Genomic DNA, 26,696 nt, shown 5'->3' with positions numbered 1-26,696 from the left:
CATTACCGATCAGCGGCAGCTGCAGATCCTCTAATCAACCGCAGCAGAGCTCTATTTAAGAGGAGAGGGAACCACTTCACATCGCTGGATGATTAACTACTCACGGTAGAATCTTGCCACTCAGTACTAGGTTTTACTTGGTCTCTGCTCAGACATTTGTGCTGTCTCAGTTTTTGGATTTATCTGGTTTTTTTGTGCTTGGATTTTTTGGTGTTTGGACTCAAGTCTGTTTCATCTTCAGGATACTTGGAATCGCTGAACCACAGATGGATGTACCTACCTGGAAGTCACAATAACCCGCCTGGATTACACACTCAAGGTTCACCTCTCCTCCTTCTTCACTTGCCCTCTGCCGCCATCATCTGGCTCCCTCTCCTGGACGCACCCCATCACACCGTCTGCCCTCCCTGCTGGCTTTTGGACTCTTGTGGACTACTTCACACTTGGATATCTCCAGGACACTTTTAGTTAGGGTTAATAAATCATTGTTTGAACTCTCTGCCTTTGTCCTGTGATGGTTCTTCATGTCGTGGATTAAACACCTTCCCAGGAACATGACAGAATCATCCAGCCAAGACGCTAACCCCACGGAATCATCACTCACTGATTTTAGTTCTAGGTTAACTCAGCAGGAACAGGCCCTGCCGGTCTTATTGGAACACCTCCAGATTGTTAACCAACGATCTCAACAGCTGGAGGTCATGATCCGTCAACTTCAACAGGGTTTGACCCAGCTCCAGGCTCAGGACTCCTCTCAGGAAGGAGCCACCACCTCCCATAGAGACCTCGCTGTTCCTGAGCTCAACACGGAAGGGGCCGCGGCCACGGAGCCCACCTATTTCCACACCGCACCTGCACCACCTGCTCAGACGTACAGTGGTGAGTTTGAGGAGTGCCACCGTTTTCTCCTCCAGTGTCAGTTGGCGTTTGCTCGGTCTCCTGGAGCCTTCCACACTGATGTAAGTCGTATTTCTTATATTGTTGGACTGCTATGAGGAAAGGCTTTAAAGTGGGCAGAAGCTAAGAGCCACAACCCTGCCTTTTTGGCAGGCCCCCTGGAGGCCTTCCTGGCAGAATTTAAGTTGACTTTTGGCTCTGACATATCCCCCATGGACATAAGCAGGAGGCTGTGGACGCTGTCACAGGGGCAGAGGACGGTGGCAGAGATGACTTTGGATTTTCGTACCCTGTCGGCTCGATCCGCCTGGAACGAGGAGGCCCTCATCGCCGCCTTTACGGAGGCTCTAAACAGCCGCATTAGGAACCAGCTTGCCATGTGCCCGGAACCTCAGTCCCTGGAGGGGCTGATCAAGCTGGCCATCTCCCTCGACAAGAGGCACCGGGAGCTTCACGTGTCCACACCTACACCGTCAACTGGGTCAGTGAGTCACCCCCCGGAGGAACCCATGCAATTAGGAAAGACCAAACTCAGCAAGGAGGAACGTGAACATCGCATGAGGTCAGGTCTTTGCATGTACTGTGGGGGGTCTGGGCACTTTGCTAAAACCTGCCCGGTTCTGGTAAAAGGGGCGTGCCCACCGGTAATGTCGGGACTACTGGTGGGCAGTCAGAACTCTAAGGGGTCCCGTAGTGTGTTACCTTGTATGTTGTACGCTAATGCTAAACAGTTTCCGGTAGATGCTTTATTGGATTCAGGTTGTGAACAATCTTTGATTGACACGGAACGAGTACATCAGTGGGGAATTCCCACGACCCAGCTCTCCACTCCACTCGCGGTGGCGGCTCTGGATGGACGCAGCTTAACCACCATCACGCATCGGACTGTCCCGGTAAAACTCAGGGTGTCGGGAAATCATGTGGAGGAAATAGAGTTTTTTGTTTTTCCCTCCCTACAGACTGCAGTAGTGCTCGGTCACCCTTGGCTCCTCCGCCACAATCCCCAGGTGAACTGGGAGACAGGAAGAGTGGAGGGGCGGAGCCCGAGATGCTCCCAGTCCTGCCTCGGAGCAGCCCCTCCTAACATCAGCACGTCCAGACCGCCATCAGCCGAGAAGATTGACCTGTCTAATGTACCCCAGGAGTATCACGACCTCGCACAGGTATTTAGTAAGGACAGAGCTACTTCTCTTCCTCCACACAGGCCTTTTGACTGTAGCATAGAGCTGCTGCCTGGGGCTCCTCTTCCCAGCAGTCGTCTGTACCACCTCTCCAGACCTGAGCAGGAGAGCATGGAGACCTACATACAGGAATCCCTGGCCGCTGGACTCATTCAACCCTCTTCCTCTCCCCTGGGCGCGGGGTTTTTCTTCGTCCTAAAGAAGGAAGGTACCCTCAGACCTTGCATAGACTATAGAGGACTAAACCAGATCACTGTAAAGAATAAATACCCGTTGCCTCTACTCAGCTCGACCTTTGAACCTGTGCAGAACGCACGGGTGTTTAGCCGTCTCGATCTTAGGAACGCGTACCACCTGGTGCGCATCAGGCAAGGGGATGAGTGGAAGACGGCTTTTAAGACTCCTATTGGACATTATGAGTATTTGGTTATGCCTTTTGGGTTGACTAACGCCCCTGCTGTATTCCAGGCGCTTGTGAACTCTGTGTTGGGCGATTTCCTGAATAAGTTTGTAACAGTTTATTTAGACGACATTTTGATTTTTTCAGAGGACTCTGCACAGCATGTGGAACATGTTGGAGCGGTTCTCCAGCGGTTGTTGGAGAATCGCTTATATGTCAAAGCAGAGAAGTGTTTGTTTCATGTCCCACAGGTCAAGTTCCTCGGGTTCATCGTGGAACACGGGAGGCTCAGAGCGGATCCGGAGAAGGTCCGCGGGGTCACGGAGTGGCCCACCCCCTCATCCAGGAAACAGCTGCAGCACTTCCTGGGATTTGCGAACTTTTACCGGCGCTTCATTAAGGGATACAGCCAGGTAGCCGCACCGCTAACTAACTTAACGTCTGTGAAACACCCATTTGTCTGGTCCCCAGAAGCCAAGGCTGCTTTCCAGGAACTTAAGAGGCGCTTCACCGCCGCTCCAGTCCTCCACAGACCCAATCCCCAGAGGCAGTTTGTGCTAGAGGTGGATGCATCTGAGACCGGGGTGGGGGAGGTCCTCTCACAGGTAGCGCCCGAGGACAATAAACTGCACCCGTGTGCCTTTTTCTCCAGGCGGCTGTCCCCGACGGAAAGCCGTTACGACGTGGGAGACCGGGAGATGCTCGCGGTGAGACTCGCCATCGAGGAATGGAGGCATTGGCTGGAAGGAGCGGAACAGCCGTTCCTAATATGGACAGACCACAAGAACTTAATCTATCTGAAAGAAGCCAAACGTCTTAACCCCCGCCAATACAGGTGGTCGTTGTTTTTCTCACGCTTTAATTTTCAGATTTCTTATCGCCCTGGATCAAAGAACACTAAACCCGATGACTTATCCAGACTGTATGCACCAGACCAAGAACCCGAGCCCGAACCCATCCTTCCTTCGTCGTGTGTGGTAGGTGGGATCACCTGGGAGATCCGGGACAAGGTTTTGGAGGCACTCAAAACCGAGCACGGACCAGGGGGACCCCCAGGGAGGCTATTCGTTCCTCAGGCGCTTAGGGGGCAGGTTATACATTGGGCACACACAGGAAGGTTTTCCATTCATCCAGGTGTGGGACGCACTATAGCTCTGATACGACGGACCTTCTGGTGGCCCTCCATGTATATAGACATTAAGAACTATATTTCAGCTTGTCATGTGTGTGCTCAGCAAAAGGGAGACCACCGAGCCCCAGCTGGGCTCCTCTGTCCCCTTCCTAATCCGTCATGTCCCTGGTCGCATATAGCGCTTGATTTTGTTGTAGGTCTTCCAGAATCTCAGGGCTTCACATGTATCATGTCTGTGGTCGACAGGTTTTCTAAAGCATGTCATTTGGTGCCTCTTAAAGGCCTTCCCTCCTCCACTGTTACTGCCAAACTCCTTGTGAAGCATGTTTTTAGGCTGCATGGTATTCCCACGGAGATTCTGTCTTACCGGGGTCCCCAATTCGTGGATCGGGTCTGGAAGGAGTTCGCAGAAGCTCTGGGCGCCAAGGTCGCCCTCACCTCCGGCCACCATCCTCAGACTAATGGGCAGTGTGAGCGGTTAAACCAAGAGCTGGGCGCCATGCTGCGTTGTGTCTGCTCCTCCCAGCCCAACACCTGGAGCACACATTTAGCATGGATCGAGTATGCTCACAACTGCCATGTATCCACCTCCACTGGTCAGTCACCATTTGAGGCGTCTCTGGGTTACCAACCCTCACTGTTTCCACAGCAGTCCTCGACTTCAGTCTCCATCCCGCAGTTTCTCAGGGGGGCCAGACGGGCATGGGCCTCTACCCGGGCGGCTTTGGAGCGCACTGCCGCCAGGAACAAGCAGCTGGCAGACCGACACTGGCGCCCCGCCCCACTGTACTCTCCTGGTCAGGATGTTTGGCTGTCTTCCCGGGACATCCCGCTAAAGGCCTCCTCTAGGAAGCTCACTCCTAGGTTCATCGGCCCCTTCAGGGTCCTGGACACGCCTACTCCCACCACGGTTCGGCTGGACCTCCCTAGGAATATGAAGGTACACCCTGTATTTCACATTTCCTTGGTTAAACCCGTTGGTTCCAGTCCTCTTTGCCCTGCTCCTGCGCCTCCGCCGCCGGCCCGGCTCCACAAGGGGGGACTGGTCTACTCAGTCCGGCGGATCCTCGACTCCCGACCCCGTGGTCGTGCGGTCCAGTACCTGGTTGACTGGGAGGGGTACGGCCCAGAGGAACGCTCCTGGGTCCCGCGCTCCTTCATCGTGGACCATTCCCTCATTCGGGACTATGAGGAGTCGGTTGCTAGGACGCCAGGTGGCATCCGTTGAGGGGGGGGGGGGGGGGGGCATTGTTGTGTAACGGGGTGAGTACTCCCTCTTCTCCACAACATCTTTGTAAGACTGTCATTCCAGGAGAGGGCACCAGCTGCGGGGCATTACCGATCAGCAGCAGATCCTCTAATCAACCGCAGCAGAGCTCTATTTAAGAGGAGAGGGAACCACTTCACATCGCTGGATGATTAACTACTCACGGTAGAATCTTGCCACTCAGTACTAGGTTTTACTTGGTCTCTGCTCAGACATTTGTGCTGTCTCAGTTTTTGGATTCATCTGGTTTTTTTGTGCTTGGATTTTTTGGTGTTTGGACTCAAGTCTGTTTCATCTTCAGGATACTTGGAATCGCTGAACCACAGATGGATGTACCTACCTGGAAGTCACCATAACCCGCCTGGATTACACACTCAAGGTTCACCTCTCCTCCTTCTTCACTTGCCCTCTGCCGCCATCATCTGGCTCCCTCTCCTGGACGCACCCCGTCACACCGTCTGCCCTCCCTGCTGGCTTTTGGACTCTTGCCGACTACTTCACACTTGGATATCTCCAGGACACTTTTAGTTAGGGTTAATAAATCATTGTTTGAACTTTCTGCCTTTGTCCTGTGATGGTTCTTCATGTCGTGGGTTAAACACCTTCCCAGGAACATGACAGCTATGTGTGCACCAACCTGACAGAGAGGCATCTGTCGTGATCACTTTCCTGCTTTGCACTGTGCCCATGGGCACTCCCTGCAGCAGGAGATGTCCCTTTCTCAAGGGCCGAAGTGCAGCAGTGCAGGCTACTGTGATCCTGATGTTCCAAGAGCTGTGTCGGTCCAGTTTCTGTCTGGCCATCCACCGCTGAACTCCCTTCATGTGTAAACAACCTAGGGGAAAAGCCACCAGAGCTGAAGCCATTAGGCTCAGCAGTCATTGGCAGAGTCTGGGTGACACCATGTGGAACTGAGCCAAGCAGTTCTTAATTGCATTCACTCTCTCTCCACTCAGTTTCACCATAGCCTGTGTGGAGTCCAGCAGCAGTCCTATAAAGTGGATGGTTTGGGAGGGAAGAAGGACACTCTTTTCTAAATTTATCCTGAACCCCAGGCTCAACATGAGATGAGTCAAAAAGGCTGTGTGATCTGCAGCCTCTTTTTGAGAAGATGCCACGATAAGCCAGTCGTCGATGTACATAGCAACTCTGATTCCCCTCCTTCTCAGTGGTGCCACAGCTGCTTCCGTACATTTTACGAACACTCTCAGGCTTAGGGTGAGGCCGAAAGGGAGGAGGAGATACTCTAAACATCTCCCTAAGAATGCAAATCTGAGATATTTTCTGTAAAGCAGATAAATCAGGATGTGAAAATAAGCGTCTTTAAGGTGGACTGATGTGAACCAGTCTCCCGGGCAGAGAAAGAGCAGTAGGGAAGCATGCATCAGCATTCTGAACTTGTATTTTCTGAGATGTCTGTTCAAACTCTGCAGGTCCAGAATAGCTTGCATCCCTCCGCCTTTCTTTGGAACCAGAAAGTATCTTGAGTAAAACCCACTCCTGCTTTGCTCTGGAGGAATTTCTTTTATAAATTCTTTCTCTAACAGTGAGGAAATTTCCTCCTGTAGGAAACGAGTGGTTTCTCCCTACGCTGGTGATTGAATCACGCCTATAAAGCGAGGGGGGACTGTTGAAAACTGCAAGCTGTATTCTCTGCTTATTGTTTTCAGAACCCAGTCTGACTCCATGCATTTCTCCCAATCTTTTATTCTCATTGATAGTGGGCTGACAGGTCCCTCCGTCATTTGTGGAACAAGCTTGCCCTCTAGTGGATCTGGGGTGAAACTCGAGTAGATTACTACTGCGCATACGCGGGGACTGAGACCTGAGGCGGATGTGTTTGAACATGGGGGGTACTGATTTTATTTAGGAAATGATTAGTCTCCGCTTTGACTCATTGATCTTTTGTTTTTTAACTTTTTTAGCTGTGCCCTCGGCAAAATACCTGGATGCGACAGCGTTGACATTTTTTAATAATTGAAAACATAGAACAGTGCTTGTGAGACATGTCACCAGGCCAACTGGGTTACCTAGGGAATAACACACTGTCTCTTTGCTCATGGAGCAGATTGGAACATATCTTCTTTCATGCGCAGAACATCCAAGGACGGAACCAGAAACATTTTGCTCGCTGCGTCTTGGTAGCCTGTCAGGCCAGACACTTCCTTCTCCTCCCCACCTGAGTGGAAGCGGGCGGAGGTATATCCGGACGAGCGGCGTCAGGCCTCTTGTTCCATGGAAATTTAGCGGGGCAGGTCTCTGAGATGCCACAGGAGCCGACTGCTGTTTCGCCAACTTTGGAATCTTGAAGGTTGCGGGCAGGCGGGCCACAGCTTGTGCAAAAGTTTGGAGTTGAGGAGGACGAAGGGCTACAGTGTGTACCGGTGCCTGTCTGGGGAGACATTGTTTCAGAGCCTCGTCATTCCGTTTCTTTTCCTCACATCTCATTTGCATTGTGGAAGCGGCAGCACCAAACAGCCCCTGTGGGGTGATGGGGGTGTCCAGAAGATCTTCCTTATCTTTGGTAGAGAGGGCGGTGAGATTTAGCCACCTAGCTCTCTCTGGCAGGACCATTTGCCCCATCTTTCTGCCCAGTGCTTGGACCGCGACTTTGTGCAGGTAAAGGCAGTGGTCGGTAATGATGCACACCTCCTCCCACAGCGTGGCCTCTGGTGATGCAGTCATCTTCTCCTCAAGTTCAGCCTGATATGCCATCAGAAGGGATGAGGCATTCGACGCCCGAACTGACAGTGCGGCAGCTTTGTAGGACTTTTCCGTCAAGGCAGATTGGAAATGGTCTGCTCTGGATGGAAGGGTGGGGCTTCCTGCGGCCATGGAGGCCTTCAGGATGCAGGTGAGCTGCCACTGCCGGCTCCACCGGGGGCATCTCTCGGAGACCGTGATTCTCCATTCCCTCACAGTCAAGCGCAGAACTCCCTGCCACTGGGTGCCTGTCTCTGAAGGGTTTTTCCCACCAGGAGATGCCAAATTCCTCCAGTAACTCCGGGAAGAACGGGAGGGGTTGTTTTCCGGTGCGATTCGCCTTTGGTAGTTTCTTCCCATCATAGCAGAAGCACGCCAATTCTACTTGGACCTCCGGCCACTGGATGTTGAGCTTCTCCGCAGCCTGTTTGCACACGTCCTGCAGATCAAGATCCAGGGCAGGTGATGCCGATACTCTGTTGATGACGCAGCCACTGCTCAGGAGCTGAGGTTTTGCGACCCGACCTGAGGAGGTGAGAATGGGGCTGTCCTCCTCCTCTTCATCTGTCATGAGGAGCTCTGACACTGCGTTGGAGCCGTCGCCATCCTCTGCTCCGCTTAAATCCATTGGGCTGTCCACAAGGCGGGAGCGGTTCCACGAGATCCAGAGTTTCACCCCAGCTCAGTCCAGGTTGACGTTCAGGGGCAAGCATGGCAGCTTGGTCCTCTGCACGCTGGTCCGTTGCTGTAGAAGCCAGTAACGGGTCACCGCTGGACAGAGTCACCTGACGAGCCAGACAGCAACGGAGCACCTTGAGGGAGAACCGGCTACAGTGTGCACAGTCTTCTGGAGACTCAAGAGCCGTTTGAGCATCTTTGAGACTGAGACACATCACACACCTTTGGTGAGTATCCCAGCTCAAAATGTTATTACCACAAGGGCAGGTTCGTGCCTGCGGGGTTTCAGCCGCCTTAGCGGCTCCACTCATGGCCCTCCTGGTGTTTAGCTTTACAGCTAACAATACGGTTTAGGCAACTAATGCTAGCCTGGGGTGGTTAGGTGGGGTAAGTGTTACGGCTCTGGCCTGTGTAGGTGGTATTGCTACTCTTCGAGTAATGCTACTCGGTAAAAAGCTAACTGTTAAGCATATTGCTACTCCTCACAGTCTGCAACTCACACTGCTGCTTGAAGGCAGGTTAGTGTGAGATTGTCTCTCATGTAAAACCGTAAGACCAGGACCAGCGCACGGTAGTAGAGTTCGCACTCCTCCGTTTAGCTAGCTCCGGCCTGACAGTCAGCACACGAGAGGATTTGGGAATTTCTGCTCGTAGCGAGAAGAGGTTTTAGAATACTGTCAGTAAGGAGCCGGCCCAATATATGGGTGGGGTTCCTGCCTCCTATACGCTGACAGATTTGTTCCAGCCAATCAGGGCTGGCAGTGTGGAATAAGAGCTTCTGATGAGGTCATGCCTAGGCGTTCCCATAGTGAGACATGAAACGAATGCTATGAAAGTGAACGGGTAAATTACCAAAGTTGCAGCAGTCTGACCCCTTTGTCCGATGGCAGTACTCAGCCTATAACAGCATAGTACAGCATAGGTTAACACAGCTCACCTCAGAGTATTGTGTTTTCCCTGCCAGTTTTGTGACAAAAAGTGGGTGTGCCCCTCAGTGACTCCACCTCTAGCTAATCAGTGACCAGCAGTTGTGGTGCAGGCCTGGGTTATCACTTGGAACCACAAAGAAGCAGGGACTGAAAAATAGAAGGAAAGTAGGGGGAAAATATCAAACCAAGCAGCCGGACTGAACCGCACCACCTGGAGTCACACTGACTAGTTGTTGGAAAAGGCCTATAAAGGAGCTTTCCACCTTTCCAGCATCATGCCTGGATTGGGAGACATTGTCAGTGATAGTTATTTTTGCTAGAGTCCTTCTATATCCCACCTCCTGCACTAGATCAAGGGGACATCCTAGAACAGAGCTATCCTAATTAATAAGCTTTCCTAAACTCTATCTCTCAGCCATAGAAAGCCATTCCCCCAACCAACCACACCATTAAAAAAAAGCTCCCAGCGCTCCAAATGACCTCAGTCTCCTCAGCAGGTAGGGTTAGGGTTTGGCTCTGACCCTTCCTCAAAAGAGCATCAATGTCATGGCTCCAGTAAAATATGTTGTTCAGGTGAACACCCAGGTACTTAAAGGAGTCCACTACCTCAGTGTGTGTGTTCCCTGGATGTTCACAGGTACCACTGCAGAAGACCTGTGTATGCGGAAATTCTTCATCAGCTCCTTGGTTTTCCACGGCGTTGATCGGGAGGTGGTTCTGTTAAAACCAGAGCACAAAATTCAGAGACCATTGAGTCATCCTCAAAGGTGATGAAGCCAATTATGTCAGAATCTTCAGAGAACTTATGTAGATAGAAGCCCAAGAAGTTGATGGAGAAGTCTGCAGTCTAGAGGGTCAAAATGAATGATGCCATCAAAGTCCCATGAAAGGCCCCCATACTGCAGACAATCTTGCCAGAGACACAACCCTGTGATCTAACAAACTGCATGTGATGTGCTCTCTATGCCCTGTGTGTGTTAATGGACGAGCAGCTGCATTCTGAATCAGTTGCAGATGGTGTATGGAGGACTGCTCAAGGCCACAGTACAAAGAGTTGCAGTAATCCAGCCTACAGGATATAAAGAAGTATATCACCTGTTCAAACACATTTGGAGGGAGGTAGGGCTTCACCTTGGTGAGCTGTTTCAGATGGAAGAAACAGGATTTAACCACTGCACTGACTTGCCTTGTTAATTTAAAACGTCATCAATAAACACCCCCAGGCTTTTAACATTAGGTTTATAGTAAGGTGCCACTGAGGTGAGCAACAGTCTCTGGAGAATTTGAAGAAATTTAGAGTCGTCCACTGCTTAACATCATACAAGCAGTTCGTCAATACTGCAAGAGAGTCAGCTCCTACTTGTAAAGGCAAATACATTTGCAAATCATCTGCAAAATAATGAAAAGCAATGCTATGCTTTCTAAAACTGGAACCCAGAGTAAGCATATAAAGGGCAAAGAGAGCCAGTCCAAGAATTTAACTCTGGGGCACACCACAGCTAAGAGGTGAATCGTCAGAGCTAAACGGGCCAAGGCCCACACAATATGACCTACAAGACAAATATGACTGGAATCATTGTAAAGGCCAGTTCATGCTTCTCCGTCAGCTCTGCAAGGGACAGACACGCACGGATTGACAGAAACGTTTTGCTCTCATACTTCTCCGTCTCCTGGGGAGTGTTGCAAAGCAATTGCCCGGCAGGACAACAGAGGGCGTAGCGCTGTTCTGTGGTATCCTGTCATGTATTGATCCAAGATAGTGTGTTTATATAGTGGTTTTTGTGTATATAAGATACTTTTTAACACGGACATATTTGTCTCTCATTCTCCTCCACCTCGATGCGCTCGCCACCTCTAAACCCACGTTTCCTGTCATTTCCGTCCACAAATAAAACGCTTGCTGCGAATCTTTTCACTCCTCCAGTCACGGGGAATTAAACGTTCATGTTTTTAGAGTTTTTTCGCGAGGTATTCTTCAAGCTTCTCCGTGTCTGCCGCTTGTTTTCCTCGGCTCTCTTTGTGTTTTTGAGGGCGCAAAGGCGGCGCTGTAAACAACAGCGGCGTCCTGACCAATCACAAGCTTGCGTAATCTGTCTTGTTCGACGGATGTTTAAAAAAGTGGGCTTGACTCCGTACGTACTTGCGTGCCTGCCGGAGCCCTACACAAGGACGAATAATGGCGTTGCATGTCTCCGCACTGATGCAGATGAAGAAGCATGAATCAGCCTTAAGACTGTGGCCTTTAGACCAACATAGGTTTCCAGCTGAGAAAGCCATTTTTTCTACATATTCTAGTAGTTGTGTGTACATCAAGACATCATGAAGTTCATCTAGGGAAACCAGCTCAAATTACTCTAAAACATCAGAGCATGCAGAAAAAACACTAGGGTCTGTGTCCGTAACTAAGAGCACAGAAGACCTAACGTTAGTACCCTTGTCAGAATAAAATGACGAAAAGTCATCATCACACGGTCCCAGAAGGTACCACACCAGGATTACCACCAGGATTATCCAATGTGTGTCCTTTTTCCTGAGTGGTGTTAAAAACACTGGAGAACCCAAAAAACATTATTACAGTACTTCAGAATGTTAGCAGGACCAATGGAAGACTCACTAGGTGACAAAGATGGTTGAGAACCAGCCTCTCAAGGGTCTTCATCAGATGTCAGTGCTACTGGCCTGTAGCTGCTGAGATCTTTTGGGTTACAGGTACTTGGTACTGGTACCACACAGGAGGTCTTCCACAGCTGTGGTACTCATTCAGCTTTAGGTGTCCTGTGATGCCACACATGTGCAGCACCTGAGGGCCTGCAGCTGAGCACAGAGCTCCACCCACACAATGCAGTCACAATAGTCCCTCAAAGCATTTTCAGTCTCGTCAGACCATGTTCTCACAGTGTGCCTTTGTAAAGGATTATAAAAAAAAACTCATAACATTTTGTCCAATTTCCCTATAATACTTTCATTGCAGTACACTCATCTTGCAGGTTCTCATTAGTCATGTATTCATTTAGGCTGAATATCATTGAGTAGATAGATATTTTGACTTCTCAACACAATTCAGTCCCCACCACTTAAACAAAGTGTTCTTTTGTAAGACATTAAACCCCCCAGCTTTCCAAAAATGAAAATGGCACTGGGCTTAGTTTGTAGTCAAAAGTATTAGAGTAAAACAATTGATATTAGATGATTACCGAAGGCTTTGCTCTTTATCTTCAGGAGATCAAGAGTTTAGATCAAATTTTCTAGCAATCATTTAAAAGCGCATTCATGTTTATATTTAGCCCACAGATGAGCTACAGAGTCATTCACATTTAATTTAACCATATGAAGATGAGTGGCTTTGTGATAAATTATTCAAATTAAAATTAGAATCTGTGCAAGGTAGCTGAATTTAACTTTCCATCCATCCATTTTCTTCCGACGGAATCGAAACCCAGATTTCCCTCTTCCCAGCCACTTGGGGCAGCTCCTCCAGGGTAATCCCAAGGTGTTCCCTGGCCAGCCGAGAGACATATTTCCTCCAACGTGTCCTGTCAAATTCTTTGGTGTCAAATGTAAGATGTGATGAATATGTGATAGTCACACAGAGCTTAAATCACAAAATATCGCTATGGGATCAATAAACATACAATTAACACTCGATACAATGCAACTATAATGATATTAGTCAAAACACTTGTCATGTCACAGAGAGAATTTAAATTACATTCACAGTTGGATTTCCCCAATTTCTTATTCAATTAGATCAGGATACCACACACTGATGCTTTGTGTGAGCAGTGTTTCGTTATCTTGTGTAGTATTGTCTCTGTACAGCTTACTGGAAAACACTCAAAAATTAAAAATCTCTGTTCTTCCATTAACTCACTTTTATTTCTGTCAGAAAATGAATCCAGTCTCTGTTTCCTCATTAAAGACACAAATCAGATGCACTTTGTTTTGTATACACTTATTATCATGCACATATGGTACATGCTTCTATTAGTCAGACTACAGATATAATTCCATTCATCTTGGGTTTTCCACAGGAGAAAAAAGGAAGTCAGCGTCCTCCCCACTTGAGTGCACATTATGATAGTAATGCAGCAAAAGCTTCAGTAACTGCTAAGAGGGTATTAAACTCAACATCTTGCTACAATGCTTTTACCATATAATGCCTGTAGTTTGTGTTCTCATTTAGTTTTTTTAAATGGCAAATATCTTTCCCAATCACCCACAACACATAAAGTAACTCAGTAATGAAGACTTTATGGGGAAATTGTCCTTTTTATGCTTCCTGTAGCTGACCTGGTGTCCACCTGCTGCCTTTTTCAGCACGTATATGAAGTCCTAAGAATGAGTGTTGATTCCTATCAGTTTCTATATTTTCAAGTTTGATTCTTATAAATACTGCGATGGACCAGGGTGTCCAGGGTGTACCCCGCCTGATTGCCCCCCCCCCCGACCCTACGTGGACGAGCGGGTTCAAAAAATGGATGGATGGACGGGCTTTTGAATAATCATCTATTGGTCAAAACCACTTCATGTTATACTGAGGGTCTCCCGGGTCCTTAGAGAAAGCCTTTTAATGAATGACTGGATGACTGTGTGTTGTATTTGTGTGTAAACATTAAGCATGTAAGTAGTATGATGGATTTCTTTTTAAATCATGAGTTGAACAAATTCACTGTATGTTGTGCAATGTCAATAATTCAAAGTAATTATATAGATTATGCACACATTCATCACCGCCCATCTTGATTACGCTAACTCTGTTCTGATTGGTTTTAACCCTCTGGAGGCAGGCGTTGCAGATTTGCAACATTAAAACCTACCTACCTGGTTACTCCACATACGTATTTCATGAGCATTTTTTAACTCAGAAGTACCCCTGAAGGACTTCGTTGTTTGTCCTTTTATCAAAACTTATTTTGAGCCTGAGAGGGTTAAAGCACACTGCCTATCAAGACTGCAGATTCAAAACTGCTGCTGCCAGGTTTCTTACAGAAACTGACAGACACATCACAGCTATCTTAGCAGACCTACACTGGCTCACCGTTGTCTACAGGATTCAGTTTAAAGTATTAACCTTAAGGCTTTGAATGGTGTGACACCCTCTTACCTAGCTGAGCTGCTTGCTCCTTATGTCCTTTCCTGATCCCTATGGACGGGTGATCACCTGCTTCTGGGTGTTCCGAATGTCTAATACAAATCACCGGGGGAAAGTGCTTTTTCACATGCCGCCAGTAGACTTTGGAGCTCTCTCCTGCTTTATGTGCGTCAAGCTCTGTCCTTCAGCAGGTTTAAATCTGCTCACAAAAGCCTCTCACACACTAGCATCAGCTTCTCTCCGCCCCAGCCTGGCCTTGTTTGTTCCACACTGCCTTAGGAATGCGGACGTGATTGAGCATATGGGCGGTCTACAAAAGTGGTGCGAAAAAAATATACCAGTGATGTCATGAGCTCATCTCCGAGCACGTGGGTGGGGCAAAAGAGTGCAGTGTCTCCATTATTAAACAAAGGCAGCCTGAGCAGTCTTGTTTTGGAGACTCTCTGACTCTGATACTGCATTCAGCTTTGCTGTGTCTGTCTGCATTGTGTGTGTGTGTGTGTGTGTGTGTATGTGTGTGTGTGTGTCTTCACAGCAGAGAGAGACAGAGCTCATTAACTCCACAGCATCCAGTATGATAATGAATCGTGCATGCGGCAAGCCCCCCGTGGGCTGATTCTGTCCACCAATTGGAGGCTCCCGCTAATGGTACTCATTAATTTGAACTGGTCAATCAGTCAGCAGCGGGTGTGTTGGACCAGTTCAGCTTTAGGCAGACCGCCTCGGGAAGAGGGCTCAAAAGATGACCTGTTGCACGGGAAATTCCAAGGCTACCTAAGGCTACCCAAATGAGAACACTCCCAACCCGGTCCAGGTGGAGCGGAGCCGACGCTAGTGTGTAAGTGTATAGTGTAGCTTTTGTCAGTGATCCAGTCTGTGACTCCAGTGGGTTTTGTTTCAATGTCTTGTTTCAGGTTGCTTAATGACTGTTTACTGTTGTGGTTCACTGAATCAATTTATTACATTTCCAGTCATCTCTGGTAGGAATGAATGCCCTGTAAGCCATACTGGGGGTTATACCGGTGCACCATTTCCAGGAACTAGCAGTGACCCACATCACAGCGGAGCTTTAGACAGCTGGTTTTGGAGTATTATTTCCTGATATTTGGACATTTTGCCTCAGATTGGATAACAGCAACGTGACTCTACTGACACCATTTGCTTTGCAACGTCAATGATTTATTTCCACAAATAACACAAACCTAGAGAAGCTTCTGCCATGTGGTGAAGTTGGTGATGCCAACTTTCTATCAGAAGCTGATGCAGGAGATAGGTGTAGGAGACTATTTTCATGTTTAACCTGCATGAAAAACCCAGGATGACTGATTATAATCAGAAACGATCATTACAAATTGGTTTTCAGTGTTCCACACCTTTAATCAGACATGTTTTCCAATGTTCTTCAGTTTGGAGAGGAAAACTCCCTTTTAACAGGAAAAAACATCCAGAAGATCCTGGCTCAGTATAAGCAGCCATCCGCCACGACTCACTGGGGATCTAAAATACATAGCAGACACACGCATACATCAACACACATCCACACACACAGATACACACAATATACTGTATATACCAAGTAGTGTTTTTATTGCTACATTGTGATTTCTTAGTAAATATTCTATTCAGCAAGATATACACTTTATTGTCTTTATCTTAGGGAATCTTTAATTAATTCAACAGTTGAACTATTAGTAGCACATTCAATGTCAATGAAAGTAAAAAAGTTATTATCAGGAGAGGGAGAATGTTTAAGTAGTTAGCAGCAGTGTGCTAGATGATGGCCCCCTCCATGAGGCCACCACAGCTCAGCAGAACGTCATTGTAGCTTCTTCTGGGGAGAAAAACACTTACAGAGAAAATAAAGTTAACAGCTGAAATAGCAGGAAATAATACAGTTAAAGGGTAAACTGTAGAAGAAAGAAGTAGAATGTAGAAAGTGGTCAGGATGTCCTCCAGCAGTCTAAGCCTATAGCAGCATAACTACAGAGTTAACTCTGGATAATCTATCCTTTTAGATGGAGGCATGTTGGAGTCAGGGCAAGGGAGAGCCGTCTTTACCGACTGTACACTCCACCTCCCTGTACTCCCCCACTTGTCCAGATCTATGCTAACATCAGATTTTAATCATAGGCCCTATCAAATAAAAATGTTTTAAGCCTATTCTTAAAACTGGACAAGGTGTTTGCCTCACACACTAAAGCTGGGAGCTGGTTCCACAAGAGAGGTGCCCAATAGCTAAAAGATATATCCTGTTGTTAGATAATCTAGGAACCACCAGTAAACTTGCAGTCTCAGAGCAAAGTGCTCTGTTAGGAACTTATGGAACAATCAGATGGCTGATGTATGTCCAGGGCTATTCAATTCTGGGCCTTGAGGGGTGGTATCCAGCATGTTTTAATGGTTTCTCTAGTCTAGCACACTACATTCAGTAGTTGAAGCACCTGTGCAGCAGCTCACCAGGCTCTGCAGAAGCCTGTTAATCACTTGCTGATTGAAGTCAGGTGTGCTGAAGCAGGGTTAAAACCAAAATGTTCTGAAGTGAGGCTGCCACACAGAATGGGCAACACTAGTCCTTCTAACCATCACCAGCATCAGGCAGGGCAGGTAAAGTGCCTTGTCCAATGACATGACCACTGAGGCCCTGTCCACACGTAGCCAGGGATCTGCCAAAACGTAGATATTTTTCTACGTTTTGGCCTGTCATCCACACGAAAACGGAGTTTTTTCACACGAAAACGGATCTTTTTAAAAACTCCGGCCAAAGTGAGGATCTGTGTTTTCTCCGTTTTGGGTGTCTGCGTGTGGACGGACAAAACCGGAGTTTTAAGGTTTGCAACGTCACTTTCCGCAACAAAAAAATGCTGACATCACGTGTGCGACCTGTGTTTACACTAGTCGACAGCATGGATGGCCTCAGAGCTGCACTCGCTTTATCAATTGTCCAAGCGCTTTTTGCTTGTTTGTTTTTGCAAGCGTAATTACTGCTCCTTGCGGAAGACCACAGACGACGGACGAGGTTAAGAACGGCTATTGCCCGGCACCTGGCTTCTCCAAGTACTGCCGCCTACAGGTCTGGCATGTCCTTAACAATGTATTTATCCAGGTACGCGTTGTTGTGATTTGAAGTTGTATATTTATACACTGTAATTAGATAATTTAATTATCTGATTTTGTATATTTATACACTTTAATTAGGTCATCAAAAGTGGTTGTTTTTATCATCAGGGAGTTTACTTAAACACTCTGTAATGACTGAGAGACAAGAGAGAGAGTTGGGATCGTTTAAGAATCTTTAATTTCTATAATTATAAATTCTTACAATCTACCAGGACTATCTCAATGATGAATGTGTATGGATTTAGAATCTTAGTAAACCGGATTGGACACATTAAGTAAACATCCCAGATTCTCTCTACGACAGACGAAAGTTCTGATTGGTTGAAAACAATGTGTCATGCGTTTCCATGGTAATGTAGATCAGTCTGTCTGGTGTAGCCCTGTTTATTCATTTAAACACATAACTCATGACATCTTTATTTCACAGATCATTCACCTGATTATTAATGATCAACAAATGCTGTGATTAGCTTATCACAAATAAAGTACGTTGATTAATCAATGAAAAGTGTTCTTCTTCTGTTCTTCTGTCTCTTCTCCTGGAATGTAAACATACTGAACCAAGCGTCCGACCTTGGCGATGTTACTGTGTGAAGGGGCAGCTGTTAAGGGCAGACCATTATAAACTTCCTAACGCTACAGCATGGACAGAGTTTTTTTTTTAAACGAGGTGGTGTGGATGCAAGTTTTTGGAGGGGCGGATATTCGTTTAAAAAAAAAAAAACGGCTACATGTGGACTAGGCCTGAGACAAATAGAACAGGGTTTTGAATTTGCAAGCCACCGAGTACAGGACAAACCACTGTCATAACAAGACTAGATTTATTTTACAATTCATTTATGTTTTTTTAATCTTAATTTTAAGATAAATATATAACAGAAAATGTAATTTTTTTTTCTGTTTTTATTTTGAATGGCTAAATATTAAAACTAAACATTTCCTTGCAACTATGTTTGTTTTATGTCTGTGAGATCCTAATTTAAAACAGCTGGAGGAAATTAAAAATATCACAGCAAACTAAAACAATATGCAGGTTGGCTCTCTGGAGGATGTTAGCTGTTAGAAGCTGCGTGCAGGGGGTAAAGGTGTCATTCTTAGTGTTTTATATGTCAATGATGCCTTACATCCTTTAAAAAAAAGGAAGTCAGCGAACTAATGGAATTTCAGGAGAAACATTCTAACTATCTCATGTTCCCACATTTCTGGACCAACTTCAGCCATTGGAGGAAGGTCTGGCTGATACAACCACACAGAAAGCTGCTGTAGTCCAATTGGGTTAAGATAAAAGCATTAATTGTACTATCACAGTCATTAAAAACATAAACATAATTTTAAATTTGATGAAAGCTTCATGCAAAAGAGGCAAAATAATAAATGAAATAAAACAAAATAAATATCAATAAAAATTGTACCCTTAAAAATCACAGCCATTATTTTTTCATGTGTTAAAGCAAAAAAGACACAGTGGTACCCAGATAAATATGAAAGACACTGCAGGGACCATGATCATTACTCCCGTTTTATTCTTTTTCAAATCTAGAGAGTTCAAAGCTCTCAAAAATGTGTTCCTGAAACACAATCAGTGTTTTGAGGAAGTGTGATTTTTGAACATATCATACACTTTGATGATAATGGTAATACAATAGTGTCCTGTTGATGTGGCTGAGCAAGAAAAGCAGAAATGTGGATTCTAGCGATAAAAAGGAAGCCATGTCTGTCTGTCTTGTTGTTCTCTAGCCAAGTAAAAGTAATATTTTAGGACAAGAATATTTGTTGGTCTTAGGTTTATTATATTATATTTTTTTTCTTTTCTGTCATCCAAACAGACAGAAAATACAATAATTATCAACACAATGACTCTTATTTAAAAAAAATAAACATTTCCTAGGAATCATTGGCAGTCTCTACATTTCATCAGCTGCTGTGGGAAATTTTAAAAAGAAAAAAAGTTTTCCTGGTGATCACTGCCATGTTTTTAAATGTCAGCTATGAAGTACCACCTCGGCAGGGTATCATTTCTGCTTGTTTCCTCTGCTTTTATCTGAAGACAGATCTGTACAGAATACTGTCAGGCTTTTCAAATCCAACAATGAAGGGAGGAATTAATCTTAAGTTGAGAACAGCAGATATGCAGGCTACAAAATAGCAGATCCATTAAAGCTGTGGAGGAGGCCAAATGTGCTTGTGGTCGTAGAGCCACGCAAATGACTGTGCCAGAGGGACGACAATCCCTCTCTGCTGGAGCTTCTGCTAGATGATCATTAGTGTGCTGGGTTTGATTGATATGGCACATTTCCAATGGCAGGTGGACGTCTCATCCCAACATGGCAGTCCCCTGTGATTAATCTTATTTTAAGATGCATCTGGAGGAGTCGTCTCTGTCTAGATGGGATGGAGTAAATTGCAGTGCATGATATTGCAGCACAGCCTTATATATTTGAGCCATGTTAAGCTAGGAGGTCTCAGTGTGGGATCATTCAAAGCAACTACCTGGGCAGATTGTTTGTCCTGATGAATGCATATAAAGTGGCACAAAACAAGTGTCTGATTAATAATGCAACCTACCACGGAGTGGCGGATATGTGCAGTGTACAGACATGCAGGTGCAAGCAACACTGGGAATGATTAATCAGTCTCTTTACTTGAGACTGACTGCAGCATTGCTTCCTACACTTGCAGTAGATTGATTAAAGCTACCGATGAACCATGTTAAAATCAAACCTCCAGCAGCTTGTGGCTGAGGAAGAGAAACAGGGATGGCTACGTGTGTTAAGTGTGTTGATTGTCTACAGAGTTGTGATGATGAAGAGTTTGTTTAGTCAGCAGAAAAAGTAACCTTGACAAATGAAGGTACAAATACAACATATTTGGATTATGTGTCCAAGGTCAGCCGTTCTGGCAAAACTAGTTCTGTTCCTAAGAAGCTTATTGCAATTACTGTAGGATCTAGAGAATGTCATTCTACAAGTGACAGTAAATGTTTTTTTTTTTTTTTTGCTGTGGCACCCATAATGATGGAAAGAAAATATGCCGATATAAAAAGCCGTTCGCTCATTTCACACAGTCTAAAACGATTGGACTTGTTCTGAAGTCTTATTCTGTGGGGTTTAGTCAAAGGGCTCCAAAGCTAAAGTTCCCATATATCTGTGGGTTCTTTCACTGAGTTAATGCTTTTTTTCTTGAAAGTGAATTGCAGCCTAAGACTCATTGTGTGCAGCAGATATTTAATTGAAACTGAGTTAAGGGTTTGTCTTTTGCTCTCTCATTTTAAAGACTTTTCCAAAACTGTAAAACTTCCATTAGGAATTTGATGCAAAGGCATGTTTTTCATTTTATATTATTAGGTCTGCTGGGGGTTTATGTTAGGCTAACAGCACATCTTTCTCATAAATCAAAGTAGGACATGGTAACCACCAACTCCATTTGATTGAATGCTTAAGAATCAAGATTAACTAAATTATGATATTCAGCTGCTAACTATACCCCACTATTTTATGTTGCTGTAAAAAAGGATTTACATGAGCATGTTTTGCCCCCAAGGTTTAGGTCATTAAAGTGTTTATGTACAAGTGTCATTAAAAAGGAAGTGTCAGGTATAAATATGCTGTTTTTGGTATTTAATATGTGCTATTTTCTCATTATCTTTAGAATATTGGTTTAAAAATACACCATAAGTAATAAAATATTTGAACTAGCACAAGTGCATAAAACCTTTTTTGTTTTTAGAAAACATATATAACAAGTTTCCAAAGCAACTAAACATGTCCAGATATCAAAGGCATGTTTAACCTCAGTGTTTTAGTGTAGATAGAAGCCCAGGGAAAATGTTGGGCAGAAATACAGCGATTTATACTAAACATGAACTTTTCCTAACCTTTGGAGGAGAAAAAATATATCCACACAAAACTGCACTTTTATACTCAAAGAACTAGTAGGTCTGTAGATCAATAAAATATGGAGAATTTACTGCTTGTTCAATTTTTCTCACAAAAGACGAATTATATTTTGACAACAGAGACCAAAAATAAGCGAGGCATGTTCACACCTGCATCTAAGTGTATGTAATACACAGCTGCAAGAGGAAATGAGAGAACACTTTAGAATGAATCTTTTCTACAATGACTTACTACTGTAATGACTTACGATTACTTCTGATTGATTACAGGACCGGTGTAATGCAACTATGCTTTCTCTTTCCTCCCAGAATATGTGCTGCTGCATTCTGTACTAGTTCAAGACAGTGAAAGCTCTTTAATGGCAAACCAGAAAGGAGGGCATTACACCATATGATCCTGGGTGAACCAATCAGCAGTACATCAGCAACTAATAAAATAGAATTTTTTTTGCAATTCTCCGCAAATGAAAAAAAGACAGTTTTAACAGTTTTCTTTATGTGTAAATCAAAGTTCAGGGTCAAATCTAATCAAATCCCCTGAGTCTTTATTTGTTACTTAAAGAAGCCAATAAGATAATCTTTGTGCACCGTTCATTCATATCCACTAGCAACAAAAACAAAAAGATTTGTAATTGATTTTTAGGAAATGCACTTAGAGCATCCTTCTACACAAATTGTGAACAAGCGAGGTTCTGAAATGTAGAAAGCAGATATTCTTTTTTTCCAAGCATCCAAAAGTCGTAAGTGATCAGTTAGAAGAACAATGGGGGCTCTGAATTCATCAGGAGCTAAAAATAGGTAATCAATACAACACTAACTGGATCATGAACCTTTGAAGTGTCCGGCCAACATCTAGTCATGCATTTGCTTCTTATCAATCAAGAGATCAGATCTACTATACTGTAAATAACTGATTTCAATTGCATTGATTTTTTCTTTTCTTTTTTTTTTTTTTTTGCCTTAAACAATTTTTACGCTGAGGATGAAACGTTTTTGACATGGTTCAGAGATGTATGGGCAGTAATGACTGATATCTGAATGTTTTTAGTGTAAAGGTCTTGGACACTAGAATGTGTGGGTGATTAAAAAATAAACGTCTTAGTATGCATTTTAAATTCATTTAACAATATTTAAATTTTTTAAAGTACCACCGGTTGTCACCAATATCTTCTAATATAAACCAATATAAGAACACCAGTTTCTCATGGTGTGTGATGAGTGGATTGCTAAAACCTTTAGGAACCTGGCCCGATTAGTTTGTTTTGTGGTTCTGTGATGAATACAATAAACACAGCACATCTTGTGTGGCGTTTTTTAACCTCTTTATGACAATGGCTATTTGTCTGTGCCCAAGCAGTCATAACTGACTTGCTAACCACTTCCAAAACACTCTGCACCACTACATATTGTATTTATTCAGTTGGATCACATCTCTACCAGGATGTGAAATAGATTTTTTTGGGATCAGCAGACAATGCCATCCAATAAATTTTCATTCACAGTGCAAATAGTTGTAGAATTCTTTTGCAAGACTTTTCTGCTGATAACTCTTTACTGAATAAAAACTGATGGAAGAATGACAAAATAAAAATAGGGATTTGGTTTTGCATTTTCAATAAATAATTACATTAAAGGATAAAGAGCAGAGAGTTGGTTGGTCTTTTTTCCCTTTTAATATTATTACACCACAATCATAACTCACAGATTGTGTTCTACAAATCATGTAACAAACCATCTTCTTTTGACAGGAGGGAAGAAACTGGAATACACAGGACAAACCGGCACATATAGAGTAGAGCACTGTAAATGAATTCAGAAAGGCTGTAGCCTGGATTTTCACTTGCAATCTTCTTGCTTTGAGGCAACAGTTCCACAAACTCTTCCACCATGCAGCCTACTGGTCACCTCTTTCCAGAGGTTGATGGGTACATTCCACTGAAACTGGATTCAAAAGGGCTGAAAACTTGCAAGAGGAATTAAATATCCTTTTTGGCTTGGAATAACAATGGGATACCCCAATAAAAGCATTTCTAAAGAACGGGAAATTGTGCCTTCTTATTGCCATTGCACAACTTTAGGAGGATGAAATTGGTGGAGTGATAAATGGCTGCACAGGTATAACTCTCTTATGCACAAATCTACAAATGTGTAGTTATTCAGTAGTTTTTCTTCTATCTTCTTCCCTTCTGGCTTTTGCATTTCATATTATCTTGTGCATTGTCTATCCCTTCAAGGTAGATTGAGCTTTCCAGACATTGTCAGCCTTGTTTAAAATTTTAACAACTAGCAGCAAACAAAGGGAAAAAGTCGAAGGTGAATGGAAAGTCCCTCATCCGAAATTGAAGGTAAATTTCCCATGAAATTCTGTGCAGTGATGTGGAATAGTTCTTTCCTTTTGTGATGCTATTGGCCCCTTTTAACCATTTCATAAAGACTACTCAAGCTTCAGCTCATACAGTCTGGGTTGGTCTGCCAAGAATAACTGCCTAAGTGGTTAAAAGTCAGTTTCTGTCTCAATGTCTCTCCATCCATCCAGAGGTTCTTCCTGCTGTAACTATTTAGTAAAATTTGTTTGCTTAAACTCATGAGTAATAAAAAATTCAAATCAGTAACCGTTTTCTGCTTTAACCAACAGATGCGTCAGTTGATTGGGTAAAATTATCAGCAAAAGATGTTGATCATGGGTGGCCCAACTGTCAAGTTTTGCCTTCATTTGTGTAGAATCCCCACTTGAAAGGGAAGGACGAGTCTTTACAGCTTTAAACAGCTGAGATTTACTCAAAAACCACAGTCTTCTCCTTTTAGTCTTCAATTTATTTTGTTGTTTTGTAGAAGGCTTTAGGGCAGTGGATGTTCTCAGACAGGTAAAAACCTTGAAACAATCAAACAAAGAATGTTATTCAGTGGACAATCAATTAAATGACTATCTTAAATATTTAAATGTCTTACTAACCAAACAGAATTGAATAAACAATGCTTGCTTTTAACTTAACTCGATTAAACATCTTACAAAAAATAGAAATGACAAAGTCTCAAAACTACTAACATGAGGCCTAAAGCACCATGCTTGTAGGCCGGTGGCTAAATTACAGCCAACCAGAAAACAACTCCAGCAATAAGTCTCTCAAATTACTCTTACCGGCTGCTGTTTCATTCAAGACTCTGCTTGCCACACAAGCAGAATAGTGCTTCACATGAACAAATGTTTGTTCCTGTGACTCTTGGCCTACAAATGCTGGGCGTTGGCTGGTGCATCCCTTTTTATAGTCCTGATTGAAATACCACCATACACAGTTCTGCCATGCTTATTTAATTGAATTTAAGCAAATCATAAACATTCCTTTCCCATTTACCTTCCTTCTTTTATTTCACTTTAAATGATGCAATTGATACAAACTTTTTTTTTCTCTACAAAACACCGCCCACTCGACTTTCCCATGTGACATCTTTGGGAGAGTTGTTGTCACGATACGGTGGTGTGGACCCAAAATGCAGTACCCAGGATGACACGGAGGCAGGGATGAAGATAAGAAAAATTCTTTATTTTAAGGTGAAACTGTTGCGAGTCCCACATGCCAAAGACAGTGGCAAGTACGGGGTCAAAAGGTGAGCCATACTGGACTGGCTTGTGCGAGCAAAATCAACCAGTCGACAGGAGTTGGGCTGCAGGTCAAAAAAACTGTGGTCAGAAACAAGGGTCACACAAGGGTCACAGGGACAAGAGGACAGAACTGGGCGAAGGGTCAGGAGACTGACCCCACCTCTTTGCCCCACCCCTGGCTTGGAAAGATGGGATTGGAGGAGAACAGAGTGAAGACAAGCCCATCAGATTCAGAAGCCCTCTCGGGAACATTGGAGAGAAACTGAAGAATGCTGCAAAAGATGATGTAATGACCTGTGTTAAGAAGAATGCATGTAGTGAAAATGACACCGAATGTTTTGTGTTGAGCTACAAAGTGTGTATCTGGTAAATGACCCCTTGACCTTAAGCTGGTCCAGGAAGGGTATATAAGAACAGCTCTGAACAGCAGAGAGGGATTGAGAGATTCGACAGCAGCTGGGGCAGAGGACAAGAAGAGACAGAGCAGATTTGGAGGGGTCATCCCCCGTCCTGCTGGATGGGGGATGACAGGCAGTTTTTTGGAGAGAAGCAGAGCTAGACAAGTGAGTTCTTGGGGAGATTCTGAGAAGACAAGAGCTGGTGTAAACTAACTCTTATTTAATCATTTTGAACTAATTCCTCCGTGGGGGATAGCAGTTGTTTTTTCATCTACCCATTTTTTGTATTTTGATTTTATAATAAAACTTTTTTGAAAAAGAAACATAATCCTGATTATTTCAGGTTTTCTCTAAAGCTTCACGTTTGGGGCCCTGGCCATAATTGCACAGAGGTAAGCATGTCGAAGATCGGTCTCTGAATTATCAGGACTTACTTTGCAGTTTATAACAGAATAATATAAAGAAACCTTAAGATAAGGGAAGTTTTAACTTCTCTCCCCTTGCGAGTAACGAGTTGTCTTAAGGGTGATAAAAGCAAAATATTCGAGGTTATTTTGGCTCTGATTGCAGGTTGAAAAAGTCTCTAATCAGCTGGAAGGTTGGATTAATAAATAAATTGATAAACTTATGTTAGCCTGATCAACTAGCATAAATCATTTTATAGTTACCAACCTCCCACATAAGCTGTTAGGGGCGCAATTAATTCCGGGTAGCCCAAACAATTGCTGAGAGGCTTGGCTTGCCTCCAGACTTCTCTCTAGTATCTTAACCAAAAGGTAACGAGTTTAAAAGAAGTGTAGCACTCTGGGGCTGGCTATTCGTGCAAGTCATTTCACCTTTAAAATAAAAGACAAGATTCTAATTAGGTAGTCCAAACCCGGATCTGGTACGATTATACTCGTCGATACACCCCCGAACCCTGATGGATGCACCGTCTCATAAGTTCTAACGGAACTGGGTTTTAAAGGAACCGGTAAATGGGACGGGCACACGACAAAACAAAAAAAAAAAATAAGTCCAAGGCAGGGGGCCAGTAGTCCAAAATTCCAGATAAAGCTCTGGAGATCCAAAACTCTAGAGAATCCAAGGGGACAAAGAACACTGGTAATCCAAAAGAGACAAGACTGACAGAATAACACAACATTAATGGACCGACACAAGACAGAGAACAAGACCGGGCTAATATAGACTGAGAAGATGAGGGAGATGAAATGCAGGTGCGTGGAGAGGAACAGGTGAAAGCAATTACCAATCAGGGAGGAGGAAGAAAAATCTGAAAAGCTGTAACAAAGGAAAATGACCTAAGGGAAAAACAAAAACCAGAAATCATGAACATACAGTAACTAAATACTAAGGAGAGCAGACACTAAAGGAAGACACTAAAGAAGGAAACTACAGGGGCGTGG

At 44.4% G+C, this 26,696-nt stretch overlaps 1 protein-coding gene across 1 annotated transcript in view; it reads right to left on the bottom strand.

Annotated features, from left to right (window-relative positions):
- The window catches only part of LOC139069653 (uncharacterized), an 816,187-nt gene that overhangs the window by 676,433 nt on the left and 113,058 nt on the right, over positions 1–26,696 (bottom strand). The gene's annotated exons all lie outside the window — the stretch shown is intronic.

The sequence above is a fragment of the Nothobranchius furzeri genome, chromosome 1 (genome assembly GCF_043380555.1).
Source record: "Nothobranchius furzeri strain GRZ-AD chromosome 1, NfurGRZ-RIMD1, whole genome shotgun sequence".
NCBI lineage: Eukaryota > Metazoa > Chordata > Actinopteri > Cyprinodontiformes > Nothobranchiidae > Nothobranchius > Nothobranchius furzeri.
This window is presented reverse-complemented; position numbering and strand designations above follow the sequence as displayed.